This window comes from Oryctolagus cuniculus, chromosome 19, assembly GCF_051225735.1.
Source record: "Oryctolagus cuniculus isolate XC-2025 breed Fujian yellow rabbit chromosome 19, ASM5122573v1, whole genome shotgun sequence".
NCBI lineage: Eukaryota > Metazoa > Chordata > Mammalia > Lagomorpha > Leporidae > Oryctolagus > Oryctolagus cuniculus.
Window position 1 is genome coordinate 21,113,956 of NC_142885.1, and position 15,001 is coordinate 21,128,956.

The window sequence follows — 15,001 nt, forward strand, 5'->3', positions numbered from 1 at the left end:
TCTTCTGGGTCTCCCACATGGGTGCAGGGCCCAACAACTTGGGCCATCTTTCACTTCTTTCTCAGGCCATAGCAGAGAGCTGAATTGTAAGTGGAGTGACCAGGACTTGAACTGGCACCCATGTGGGATGTTGGCACTTCAGGTGGCGGCTTTACATGCTATGCCATAGTGCTGGCCCCTCACCACTGAACTTTAAATAAAATTTTTACTATATTGTATTATTTTTGTCAAATGGACTAGTGTATAGATAGGTAATAAATGACACATGATGTTAATTGAGCCCAGCAGTGAAATCAGTGACAATCCCTAGTTAAGAATCATCTCAATTTCAGTATTGAATTGTGTAAATGTCTAAGGAATTTATACTAACTTTTATGAATCATGTGATTTGAAGGTTACAGATATAAATATGTCTTTGGAAATTTGAGTTATTTCTCATCACATTCCCATTGGCACTGTGTATTCACAGAAATTGAGATTATTTCAAATATGAAAATGCAGAACATTCAAAATATATTTGGTGTAAAGAATGAAATATATTTGGTGGTGAAGCAGACCTGTCCCTATCAGATACAAAGATCTGGTATAAAATTACAGCAAGAATGAAAATATGATGTTCTCACAGGTAAAAACTGACCCAGGGACAGAACAGAGTAGAGCAGAAAGCTGTGCATAGGAGGGGCCTTGAAAAGCTCATGGATGGGGCCAGTGCTGTTGTGCAGGGCATTGAGCCTCTGTTTGTAACACCAGCATGCCATGTGGAGCACCAGTCTGAGTTCTGGCTGCTCTGCTTCAGATTCAACTCCCTTCTAATGCACCTGGGAGAGCAGCAGACAATGCCCTGAGTACTTACTCCCTGCCACCCACATGGGAGACCCAGATGTGGTTGTGGGCTCATCTGACTGTTTGGGGGAGTGAACCAACAGATGGAAGATTTTTCTCTTTCTCTGTTTTTCTCTCTCTGTCTCCATTAGCATAACTTTCAAATAAATAAAATAAATCTTGAAAAAAAAAACCCTCAGAAACCTCTTGGAACACAAGAAGTTATCATTTAATTCCATTTTCTGTGAGCTTTTTGAAGCCACTTTCTACATGGAAGCTTTATTGATGATGGAATTGAAACAGTGATCACTGAGAAAATGGTGACTTTTGTAAAAAGCTACCTAGAACAACTTGTTCTTTTTAAATATTTACTTATTTGAAAGAGTTACACAGAGAGAGGGGAGGGAGAGAGAGAGAGAGAGAGAGAGAAAGGTCTTCCATCCACTGGTTCACTTCCCAGTTGGCTGCAATGGCTGGAGCTGCACTGATTCAAAGCCAGGAGCCAGGAGCCAGGAGCTTCTTCCCAATCTTCTCCATGGGTACAGGGGCCCAAGGACTTGGGCCATCTTCTACTGCTTTTGCAGGCCACAGCAGAGAGCTGGATCAGAAGTGGAGCAGCCAGGTCTCGAACTGGCACCATATGGGATGCTGGTGCTTCAGGCCAGGGCGTTAACACACTGCACCACAGCACCAGCCCCAAGAATAACTTGTTATTCACACAGAATAAATGGAAGCATTTGCTTTCCTCTGTATACTAAAATCAATACTTCCTGGTTTGACAGGTTCAATTTGAAACGCAAACCTTAAACTCTTTGAAGATGTAGAATACATTTGTGGCCTCAGCAGAGAGTATCCTTCAATAGCTCTAACCATTAAAGAAACAGTGTGTAAATATAAATACATTAAGAGCTTCTGATCATCAACAAATACTCCAAGAAAAAGGGGAGGGCACAAACTGAGAAGATAGTAGCTTCCATACAACTGAAGGTATTAAATTAGGACTCAGACATTTTAAAGTCCATAATTTAAAAAGAATTCATATCAGATACATGGAGGTATTTCATAGAAGCACTACAGTGGGCCATTATTTTTTTAAAAAACAAAGTTAATTTATCTATGAGAAATGAGAGAGAGAGGCCTTCCATACACTGGCTCACTCCCCAAATAGCAGCACTTCCCAGGTGCAGCAGCAGGGAGTGAATTGGACACAGAGCAGCCAGGACTCCTGGTGCTCCAACATGGGACATGGACACCAACTCTGGATCCTAAACTCTTCAAAGATACTTGACTCCATTAGAAAACAGGAAAGGCAAGATAAAAGCACAGTAAGGTAACATTTATTGTCATTGTGTTGTAAAAAAAAAAAGTTGAACCTGGTAAATGCAAATGCCGGCAAAGATTTGGGTGAACTTGAACCTTTATGCCCTGGAATGAATAAGAAAACTAAACTGATACAACCTTGGGAAACATTTTTTTTTCACATTAGTGTGTTAAGATGAACATTCACATAACATTCAACCTATTGAAGCTCCTGGCTACGTATCCACATAGGTCCCATCACAGGTTTATCATGCAAGAGCAGAACCAAATACCTTGGAGACATCTTGAATGATAATCCCTTTCTTGTCTACTTCTCTTTATTATTGTGATTTTTAATTTTTAAATCCACAAAGCAAAAACTGGGAGGTAATACTACAATGAATTCCCTTTGTTGTTAAATATGAAAGGTAATCATTTGTGTGCATCTTGTGAATGTTTATAAATTATTATCACGAACATGCAACCTGATTAAACTCAGGGTGGGATTATTTTTATATTTACTCCTCTTCCATGGTGTCTTCGTGTAAGCCTTTGAGAATCTGGTTCTCCTAGGCAGACCAAAAGGAGAAAGCACTTGAATTTAATGTTCTGTTTTGCTTCGTGTGTTTCCTTTCTTTGTCCAAGGTGAAAGTGTGGTTCCAGAACAGGAGGATGAAGTGGAAGAGGGTAAAATTGGGCCAGCTGGGCACTGCTGCCTGAGAAAAGGAACTGGTGAACGTGAAGAAAGGAACCCTGTTCCCTTCAGAGATATCAGGGATCGGTGCAGCCACGCTCCAGCAAACAGGGGACTCTCCGGACAATGAAGACAGCCACAACAGCGACCACAGCTCAGAGCATGCACACTTATGATCCACACAGACAGGACCAACTCCATCCTCAGGAAAGAAGCACCGTGATGGCAAGTCTTACCCAACAGAGTTTTCACAGAGAGATGGCCATGGCCATGATTTTTAATATTATCAAATTCAGGCATCATGGGTCTGTTTTGCATGATTTATAGAGGATTTATACTAAGTGCCACTTATCAAAGATGCTTCCATGATGAAAATCAGAAGGTGAATTTTCTTTGAATAGTCAGAGATGTTTGGTTGTATGTATGACAGTGAGCAGGTATGTTTGCCTTTGCTTGTACTGAAAAATTAAATGGGTACCCAAGAACAAATTATGACACATTTCTACACGAGATGCCTCCAGAGTGAAATCGTTGAAGATGAACTTGCTTTAAACTCTCAGCTGATGAAAATAGGCACTGATAATGCCAGCCAGGCCAGCTTCCTGCCTTTTTATGCATGTGTCATTCTGAGACAATCCATATGTGCTTACTTGTGTACAAGTAGAGAAACATACAGTAGATAGAGTCTGATATGACATATTCTTGTACCACAGACAAAACAAACATTATGTTGCATTTACTATCAACTGCTGCTAATACGTTTTTATACAACTTACCTAGCTCCTCCTTGATTCGTCCTATCTTGTAGCTTGAAAAAAAAATAGGATCATAGGCAAATCAGTTACTTTGTGGAAAGAGCTTTGTTGTGGCAGACACTGTCTGATTTTATTTCTATAAAATTAAAGCTGTTATGAATATGACTTAATTAACAAGAAAATGTTTCTTCCTTCTTAGAAATGGTGTCAGACAAGGAGCAAAGCCAAATGGGCTCCCCAAGGGGATAGACAAAACAATTCTGAATGTCTTCAAATTAAATTCAGTAAAAACACATTATTTTTTAATATGTGATGTATTCTTGCAGAGCAACCATCTTTGTATTTTGTGAAAAATGTTTAATAAATGATCCTTTATAAATAATTTTGGTACCCCATTGTGATTTCCTTAATTTCTATAGATTTTAATATTCATATCTAAGAGTGCCCCAGACTCAAGTGCTCTGTGCTAATTCAGATCAAGATCATTAATGAATCAGTTTTTCATTTGTAGATTTATTATGGCAAGAAAAAAAAGCAATCTTTGGGTGATCGAAGAGAATCTAAACATCATCATACAGTAAACCATTTTCTTAATTTGAAGAATATGGCAAATTAATGTTTTTGTGTGTTTTACAAAGCAAAGAGAAAAGATAACAATAACTGCCACGACAAATAAGTAAAGTAGTCATATATTTTAAAATTTATGTTTAACATATGTGAATCAATCCAATAGTTGTTTTAAAGTCACACCAACCAGAGTCCTTGAGCTAGCAAATCAGAATCTTCATTGGAATGGACACCACAGGTATCAGAAGACAATGATTATAGGCTGGCGCCACGGCTCAATAGGCTAATCCTCCACCTGTGGTGCCGGCACATGGGGTTCTAGTCCCAGTCGGAGTGCTGGTTCTGTCCCGGTTGTTCCTCTTCCTGTCCACCTCTCTGCTATGGCCCGGGAAGGCAGTGGAGGATGGCCCAAGTGCTTGGGCCCTGCACCTGCCTAGGAGACCAGGAGAAGCACCTGGATCCTGGCCATTGTGGGGGTGAACCAACGGCAAAAGGAAGACCTTTCTCTCTGTCTCTCTCTCACTGTCCACTCTGCCTGTCAAAAAAAAAAAAAAAAGTCAATGAGTGTATTAACTTAATACATTTCGTGTCATGTATGGTTGTACATGCATTAGATGCCTAAGACCTACTTACAACTATATCATGTTATTTTTTAACTGTTCCACATTTAACCAGAAGAATTTGGAAACATTACCATCATTCCTCCTTCCTCCATAGAAATAAACTGAAAAATAATTCATAAACATTTCAAAATTACTCATTATTTGATTTTATTTCAGAATTAGATTGACAAAAATATATTGATTCTATTCTAACTTAGTCTAGCAAGACATATATGAGTATTCAAGAAATAAAGTAAATTATATTTTTGTATCATATTTTCTCTGTGAGATACATTTTATCACACTGGTAAACAATATATCTAATTTAATTTTGGGGAGAGCCTGTTCAAATTAAAGGTACAAAATATGCCTTTCTATCAATCACTTGAAGGAATTAAAATTATGCTTGTATTGAAGATATCTATTTCTTTTTGTAGAATAACTCTGCCTCTCAAAGAAAATAAATCTTAAAAAACAATTCTATAAAACTATTCAGTTAACATTTGAGGTAAGTGATACTTAGGTGAAAATATGATGTTTGCAATATAAATACAAACAACTGGCATAGTTATTTGAACCATCTGGGGAACAGTGTATTTTGCTATCAGTCCCTTATGCTGCATTCTGTTTGTAAAAAGCAATTCAGAAATAAAAAGAAAGCCACAGAGAATTTAGCATGAGAGCGGTAGTCTAAACATTCCAAACCTGAAAACGTTTGAAGTCTGCAGAACTGATCTGCAAATGCTCTTGAGAAAGTGGTGTTTGTTGTGGTGGTTGTGGTTGTTTCCTGATTTCTTACCTAAAACTGGCCAGGAAAATTGAGTAATAATTCTCTCACGTGTACCTCAATGTTCACCCTTTGCCAAATAATGCTAACAGGCCTGGACAAAGGAACAAACGTGGTCCCAGAAAAAATAGATTGCTACATCAAGTTTTGAGAGCCTATAAAAATTCAATAAGAATTTTTGAAATAAATCTAATAATTCTCTATTTACATGTGTTTTCTCAATAATCTCATTTTGACATTTGATATGCTTAGATATAGATACATTTAAAAATTAAAAATAGTTTTTCTTGTATGCCTTATTTCCCACCTTTAGTAACTTTTTAAATTAAATCTGGCTTCAAACTGTGATCAAGAATTCCAGAAAATATTTTATTATATCATGGTTAGTAATTCCCCATTAAAATATTGTTTACTTTTTTAAAAATACAGTTTTCAGAAACAGTTCTTAAAACAAAATGAATTTTCAAAGATAATTATTGTCATATCCAGTTCCTGTTAGGGGCTTTATTTTGTATTTCTGCCCTTTTGGAAATGGTTCATTGAGATAAACATTCATTTCCTTTATTTAAAGACTAATCACATGATTTTAGAACACATTTTTGTAGAACTATTCAAGCATCCACTGCTTTTGCAAATGTGTAATATTGATGGTTGAAAATATTTTTACATCTTTTTTATGTTCAGTGTATATTGATATTGAAAATCCATCACTTATCTAACCTGATGAAACATGAAACTCAAACTATTATTTTATTCAAGCTAATACTTCTAATTAAATAATTTGCTTGGCTTTCATTTTCTTTGTGAGAGCTCCATTTTCATTGGCTTTGCCAACATTGGAATTGGTAATTTTTGTGATCCTGGGCCTATGTAATGTAAGAGAGTGGTGTTTAAAAAGTAGTAAGCAGGAGGGAGCATTTGGCCAAGTGGTTAAGAATCCCCTTGAGACAACCTTGCTACAATGGAATGAGGGTGTCTGAGTGTTGTTTCCATTTCTGTGTTCAACTTCCTGCTAATGCAGACGCCGGGAGGCAGCACAGGAGGGCTCAAGGAATTGGGTTCCTGCCATACACACACTAGAATTACTCTCTGCCTTTCAAATGGATACATGAAAACTAAAATATAGGAATATAAAACGTGGAGAAAGTTATGTCTAAAATTATCAGGCTTTAAAAACACACACCTGTATATTCATTAGACAATCAGCTCCTAACACTGCTACACCTGCAGGTCCAATTGGGACTGTCAGATGGGCCAACATCAGCGTGACCAGTGCCAGTCCTGCCGGCTCAAGAAGTGCTTCCGGGGGGTTGTGCAGAAGGAGGGTGAGTGGCCCTCAGCCCCGCTGCAGCCTGGTGGGGGCGTGCGGTAGGTGGGTGAATGGCACCCCAGCCCCGCTGCCTGCGGAAGGAGGGTGAGCGGCCCCCATTCTCCCTGCAGTCGGCCGGTGGGGCCTGGGGTTGGCACCTGCTAACCACAAGACCAGGGCCATTGCACCATGTACTGGCACAGGAATCCAATTACAGCTGTGGCCAGGGCCCGGTCCCCCTGCCCAGGCCTGGCCACTGCGTCCTGAAGAAATACACAGACACACACAGACACACACACATACATGGACACACACGCACATACACACATTTATTTGGTTTCCGTTGCTCCCACCCCTGCCTCTGTTTGCTTAAGGCAGGAGCTGGGCAGCCTGAGCCCATGGGGACCCCACTCTCGTTCTCTCCCCAGGAGCCCTGGCCTGGCCCAGGGCAGACACAGTCCAAGCAGCGTGGCCCTAAACGCCAATGCCCTGCAGTTTCTCCAGGCTCCACATGGGGAGGGAGGGCGGTGGTCTCGGGGTAGGGGTAGAGGGGGTTCCAGCCTCAGGATAAATGCACACCCCATACCTGCTTTCTGTCTGCCGGTTCCTCCCAGGGTCTGACTCCAGTCTCTCACGCTTTTGAAGTCCTCCCCCCTCACTGGGTCTGTGAGGGAAGCTGATAAAGTCCGCACAGAGCCCCTTGGAAAAGCCACTCCCTTCAGCTTGGGGGGTTCACCTGTGCCCCTCTTCTCACGTGGCTGATCTGAAATCCCGCTGGCCCGGCCCTCAGGTTGGCGCGACTACAGCCACGTGCTGCACCCCCCACCCCATGCGCGGCTTCCCACCATCACAGCTCACAACCCCTTACTTTGCTTTGGAACCCAATGACTTCTCCAGGGACTCTCTTTGTCTTGTGCACTGTTGTGCCCCAGGGTCCCTGCATACAGTTGGCCCTCAATAAATAGCCCATGGCTTCAGTTGCCACCAGGGTAGCTTTTCCTTCATGGCCAATACTGCTCTAAAGCAGATTTGTTAATTCGGGGGTTGGTGTTAAAGAGGGAGTTGTGGGTGGGATTTGAAGCCTATGCCCTAGCCTGGGCTGGAGGTGGAAGAGTTGGGGTGGGGGTTTGAAGAAGGGGGGGGTGAGCAGGTGCAAAGGCCCTGGGGTAGGATGGGGGGAGTGGTGCAGGCGGGGCTTATAACCAGCGCAACACTTTTGGGGCCCATTTGGCCACTCCTACTGCACAGCTGACTCCCACCCTCGCAGGACTCAGCCCCACCTCCAGCCCCGAGTCCCCTCCAGGGCTGGTAATGTGCCCTGTGTGAGGCCGGCCTAGGGCTGGAGCTCATGGATTGGATCAGGCCAGGTGGGCGGGCTCATTAAGGCTCCTTAATTTGCCCTGCCTGGCAGCCAGCCCTCCCTGCCTCGGTTTCCCTCCTCCCACCTCACCTGCTTGCTGAGGGCGAGGCTCCAGCTCCCAGTCCCACCTGGGGAAGACCCCAGGCCCCCTCCCCACCCGGGCTCTCCCGGAGCTGGGGTGGGGTGGGGACTCTGAGAGAGCCTAGCTCTGCCTGTCTTCTCCCTGCCCTTCTCTCTCTCCCTCCTGCCGCCCCGCAGCGCTGCAGCGCGGCCATATCCCGCAATCGCTGCCCGGCGGCGCTGGCCGCCTCCTCTGGCAGCCCTCCTGGCTGGGCGCTGGCGCAGCGGTGGACAGAGGCTTGTTCCCGGTGCAGCTGCGGACGCGGCAGGTGCGGGCGGCGGCGGCGCGCACTGGGCATGGACCAGGTGAGAACGCTGGTGGCGCGGCTGCTCTTAGCGCTGCCCCTGCCTGCACAGGGCGCCATCGCCGGCCGAGCGCGCGTGGCCTTCCTGGACCAGGAGCAGGTGGATGAGCTGGGCCGCCTGCAGGGGGACTCGGTGGAGTCCGGTGCCTCAAAGTCATGGCTCTCTCGGCCTCCGCAGGCGCTGAGAGGCTGCAGGAGCAGCGCAGGTGGCTCTCATGGAGTATTGCGCGCCCAGTACCCGTCCCAGCCCCAGCGCACCTGGCCTTGAGCGCGCTCCAGGCGCCCCTCATTGCGCAGCTCTACTTCCTGCGCCTGGTGGGCAAGACGCCCACCGAGACGCTCACCCGGGACTCGCTGCTGGCGGGCAGCCCCTTCAACTGGCCCTAGGGCTCTGGCTGGTGAGCCACCGCGTCAAGAAGACACTCTCTGCTCTGATTTCGGTATCACAGATTGCACAACACCTGGAAATAGTTTCTTTAAATGTGAAGATCGGTTACAACGCAGAGAGGTTAAATGAAAAAGTGTCTAATCACGACCATATTCTTTCTTAGTAACTTCAGGCAGATTTAGCATCTCTACAGTATATTAAATAATGGCCAGATATTTCCCAGGAACACCATGTTTTTCTGATGGATTTCAAAATTTCCTGGGAAATAGGAGAAGATAAGTTTATGTTGGTGCATAACATTTGAAATATGTATTTCTCATAATACATGTTTTCCATGAACTTTTTAAATAACCCATGTATATATAAATTTCAACATGTTTTGAACCAAAATAAATTTAACTTTTAATTCCACTTCCACAATCTTTTTAAGGTACGCTTATGTGAGTCAAACAGATGGCTTCGCTCACATAACACAAGGCTTGAGGAAATATATCTGTATAAACATGTTTTTGGGGCTGGTGCTGTGGTGCAGCAGGTTAACGCCCTGGCCTGAAATGCTGGCATCCCAAATGCCACCAGTTCAAGACCTGGCTGCTGCACTTCCGACCCAGCTCTCTCCTATGGCCTGGGAAAGCAGTGGAAGATGGCCCAAGTGCTGCACCCGTGTGGGAGACCCAGGGGAAGCTCCTGGCTCCTGGCTTGGGATTGGCGCAGCTCCGGCCATTGCGGCCAATTGGGGGAGTGAACCAGTGGGTGGAAGACCTCTCTCTCTCTCTCTCTCTCTTTCTCTCTGCCTCTGCTCTCTCTGTGTAACTCTTTCAAATAAATAAATCAATATTTAAAAAATAAATAAGCATGTTTTAGAAAAATAGTGGATATATATATATCATACATCCTGCTCTGCAAGGGTTTTCTTTTTTTTGCTTAATAATGTAAATATATTTTATAGCTAAACAGTGTGTTTCTTCATATGGATTTATCATATACTATTTAATGAATGCTGTACTGTTAGATATTTACTTTTCTATCCTCAAGTTTCCCTAAGAAAAAGTTTCCATAGACACTTCTGAAACCTATTTTTTCCATAGAAAGATTTTTTTAGGAAGTGCTTATTTGGGACAAGAGTATATAATAAACATAATCTGTATTGCTAAGACTTTTGGTACACATCACCGATTTCTTTTGCAAATTCACATTCTATTCAATGGCCATTGCCTCATATATGTCAAAATGTCAACAGTTGCAATAATTGTTTTGAATCTGATGAAAAACACATACTTTAATTTGTATTTATTCAATTTTTAAATAAATTAAACTTCTTACTGAGTTTGCTGATAATTTTATATATATTACATATAGTTATTATTATATTATATATTATATTATATTTAAGATATATAATATATAGTCTAATGTGATATATTCTAATATATAATTATGTTATAAATTATATAATTATGTTTATTATATATGTTATGTAACTATATAACTGTTATATAACTATATAATATATATATAATATAATAATATATGCATATATATGTGTATATATATATACACACACACACACTCATAGATTTATTTATTTATTTTTTTATTTTTGACAGGCAGAGTGGACAGTGAGAGAGACAGACAGAGAGAAAGGTCTTCCTTTGCCGTTGGTTCACCCTCCAATGGCCGCCGCGGCCGGCGCGCTGCGGCCGGCGCACCGCGCTGATCTGATGGCAGGAGCCAGGAGCCAGGTGCTTTTCCTGGTCTCCCATGGGGTGCAGGGCCCAAGCACCTGGGCCATCCTCCACTGCACTCCCTGGCCACAGCAGAGGGCTGGCCTGGAAGAAGGGCAACCGGGACAGAATCCGGCGCCCCGACCGGGACTAGAACCCGGTGTGCCGGCGCCGCTAGGCGGAGGATTAGCCTAGTGAGCCGCGGCGCCGGCCAGATTTATTTATTTTTTTGACAGGCAGAGTTAGATAATGAGAGGGAGAGACAGAGAGAAAGTTCTTTTCTTCCATTGGTTCAACCCCCAAATGGCCCCCATGGCCGGGAAGCTGAGCCGATTCGAAATCAGGAGCCTGGTGCTTCCTCCCGGTCTCCCATGCAGGTGCAGGGCCCAAGCACTTGGGCCGCCCTCCACTGCCTTTCTGGGCCACAGCAGAGAGCTGGACTGGAAGAGGAGCAACTGGGACAGATTTTTCATTCATTTCTGGAAATATTTTTTAAGATTTATTTATATATTTGAAAGGCAGAGTTACAGAGAGGCAGAGGCAGAGAGAGAAAAAGGTCTTCCATCTACTGGTTCACTCTCCAGATGGCTGCAACAGCAAGAGCTGCCCTTATCTGAATTCAAGAGCTTCTTCTAGGTCTCTCACATGGATGCAGGGGCCCAAGGACTTGGGCCATCTTCTACTGCTTTCCCAGGCCATAGCAAAGAGCTAGATATGAAGGGGAGCACCTGGGACTTGAACTGGGGCCCATATGGGATGCCAGCACTGCAGGTGGTGGCTTTACCCACTATTTCATAGCATCAGCCCAGGATATACTTTTTAATTTTAACAAAGTTAATAAACTATGAGTAAAAGTAATTGAGGAAACACAGGGAAAAGTAACACTAGTGTCCATTTTCATGTATTAAAACAATTGTTTACAGAGAAAAGAACTTTGTCAAGAGTAGAAAAAAATATTGTAAAACTCTTAGGGGTAAGGCCGGTGTCGCAGCCCACTAGGCTAATCCTCTGCCTGCAGCACCAGTACCCAGAGTTCTAGCCCCAGTTGGGGCACCAGATTCTGTCCCGGTTGCTCCTCTTCCAGTCCAGCTTTCTGCTGTAGCCCAGGAAGGCAGGGGAGGATGGCCCAAGTCCTTGGGTCCTGCACCCATATGGGAGACCAAGAGGAAGCACCTGGCTCCTGGCTTTGGAACGGTGTATCTCTGGCCATAGCGGCCATTTGGGGGGTCAACCAATGGAAGGAAGACCTTTCTCTCTGTCTCTCTCACCACCTAACTCTGCATGTCAAAAAAAAAAAAAAAAAAAAAAACCAAAACCAAAAACAAACAAACAAACAAAAAAAACCTCTTGGGGTAAAAACTTGACTAGAGATAAAAATCCACTATACTTTGAAAATCAAATTCCCAAACACAAATATAAATTCCTAAAATCCAATATAAGAAGTATAAAATAGGAAAACTCCAAATTAAAACAAGGAAGTTGAATCCCAATTTGAAGGCCACCAGCCAATAAAACAGTTAGAGAAACAAAACTTCAGTTATAGAAACACAAAATATTTCAAACATTTAAGAAATAAAAAACACCTATATTTTTCAGATGTATCAAAGTATAAATAAGCAAAGCATACTTTCAGATTTCATTAGAAAGCCAGCATTACATTGATAATGATGCAAGGTTGACTAGAACTTTCAATATAAATTAAGTATAAACTCTCTTTCATATACAGATGTATAAATCCTTAGTATTTTTATAATAAATGAAATCGCATATGAAAATATAATGAATAACAAGTCACATATAATAAAAAATACAAGAGGTGGTTAACATTTCTTAACAAGTCATGTAAATTTTCCAGGTAGGTGACAAATTCAAGGAGAAAATCACATGACCATTTAATGTTCAAAAACATTTAAAAATCAGCATGTAATTTTTAAAAACTGCTTGCAGTATAGTAAAAAAGAGCAATGTCTTTCTTATTCAGATCAAAATTTTTAAAAGGATCCTACAACAAAAACCATGATTAATACAGAATCATTGAGAGCTTTTACCCTGGAAGTAAACCTAGACCAGAAGTCTCCACTAGTGCCAACTTCTTATTGGAGGAGTAGTTGGGGGCGAGGGAGAGAGCAAAAAGAAATAAAATAAGATGTAAAGATCAATTTCTTAACAATAAATTGCCAATATATTGGAGATATTTATTTAGGGAGAATCCATAAAATCTAAAAACAAATAAACTGATAAATGAATTTAATGTTGTGGGAAAGATCGATGTTTAAAAATCCATTAGATTACCAAGTGCCAGCAAGAAATAACTAGAAAATATAAAAGATCAATAGGCAGAGTAGAAAACAGAAGAAAAGAAAAAAAAAGAGTAAATTATGTTACATCTAAGTGTTATTCAAATCAATAAGTAATACAAACGACCCAACAGAATGAGCAGAAACACAAGGAAAACGAAAGCGCCGGAAGCGGATAAACAGAACTGTAACTCACTGAAACAGGTTACCGCCAGCTGCAGGCAGCATCCGCAGGGAGAAGGACGGGGACCCAGGGCGAGGCCAGTGGGTAGCAGGAGCTCGGAGGTGAGAGCCCTCCAGCCGCGGGGAGGCGGAGCCCAGGGGCGGCCATTTCAGACCTGAACCCAGGTCTGTCTCTCGCTGTTCCCATCCAGGACAACTTGAAGTTAGGGGTCCTTGCTATGGGGGACGCTGATTGGCTCCGTGCTTTGTGACGTTCCGTGCACTCAAGGCTGGCAAACTGTCCAATCAGGCAAGGTGACGTCCACAGTGCATCAGCACGCGGGGCCTGGACGTCACAATCTTCTCAGAGTTTTGCCTGCAGAGTGAACTCCTGGGAGACAGCTCCGCCGCCAGGAGGCTCCCAAGCAAGGTCGACCTCTGCAGCTCTCGACCTTCACTCACCGGGAACGCTGGGCACCTAGGAAGCTGACAACCCGGACATGGTGAGTGTGTGGACCTGGTTGTACGGAGAGGGGAAAACGGAGCCGAAGGCCAGGAGGACACAGGCCTCCGGCATCTGTGGGCTCCATATTGGCGCTGGCACAGGGCTTCCCCTCGGTCCCCTCAGACCCGTGGGTTGGGGGTTTTACCGGCACCCAGCACCCCCGAGGTCCTGCCCCTTCCCTGCTTGGGTGAGACTTCTCAGCCCGGAGTCATAGCAGGCCAGCTTTGTGGCAGTAGCTGCACGTCTCCCCTGATTGTGCAGTGGGGACTGGGCGGTCTCTAGGGAGAATGTGGGCTCTGTGTATGCGGTTCATGCAGGACAGGCGCTGTAGGTTCCTCCTTCCCTCCACACAGGGACCTGGTTCCCCCGAGTTTTCTCAATATGTGACCTGCAGGGTATTTTCCAGGGCATTGACCTCTTTACACAGCTGTTTCTAGGATGTCTCACTCCTTCATATGTTTCCAATATCACAGTAACATAGACTGAGTAAGGTAGAGACAGAAGTTTTATTTGGCTTGGGGTTTTCACCCAGGTTTTAGAGAAGCAGAAAGACCCTGTAATTTGGTACTTGGGCAACGTCTTAGCACTTGCACTTTCTCTGTACAGGGTGCCATCTCTATTTGCACTTTCAAAATAGAAATTTTGACCACTCAAATTTATGTGTGTTTTAAAAATGATTTCTCTTGCATGAAAGTCTTCCAAATCCTGTAGATATGTCTAGTTTACTAAGTTATTTTGGATTTATATTTTAATATAGGAGCCTGTTTAGTTTTGCTTGTTTTAATTTTCTTCAAGATTGTCAGAGTATGACTGACACAATTTGTGTATCATCAAGGTATGAAAACTGATGTTTTGCTATGTGAGGGACATTAAAAAGTTATGGACAATTCACATTATCTTTTGATTACATTTTTTCATAAACTTTCTGGAATCCTCTTGTACATATACATTATGAAATGATTAAGACAATCTAATATATCCATCACATTACATCCCTATGTTATTAAAGAATATGTAAGATATTAGCAAGTTGTGAGTATGTGATATCATAATCAACTATTTACTGTGTTGAATATTAAGGTCTTGAGGTGTTAATTTTGTTAATTTATCTCATAGCTGCAAATGTGTGTTCAGCTAACATTTTCCCATGTCCTTCACTCTCAGCCCATGACAACCACCATTCTATTCTGTGATTAAGTGCGACTTTCTTAGATTACACATATGAGTGATATTGTGTGGCATTTATTTTTCTGTGCCTTATTTCAAATAGCCTAATGTCCACATTCATATTTTTGGATCCACATC

The 15,001-nt window shown here is 42.8% G+C and overlaps 1 long non-coding RNA gene across 1 annotated transcript; it reads right to left on the minus strand.

Annotated features, from left to right (window-relative positions):
- Positions 1 to 4,067: 4,067 nt before the first annotated feature.
- Positions 4,068 to 7,924, minus strand: LOC149120403 (uncharacterized). The gene is made up of 2 exons (XR_016225594.1): positions 7,422 to 7,924; positions 4,068 to 4,672 (listed from the first exon to the last, which is right to left on the minus strand). It is a non-coding gene; the product is annotated as an uncharacterized LOC149120403 (long non-coding RNA).
- Between the last annotated feature and the right edge of the window lie 7,077 nt (positions 7,925 to 15,001).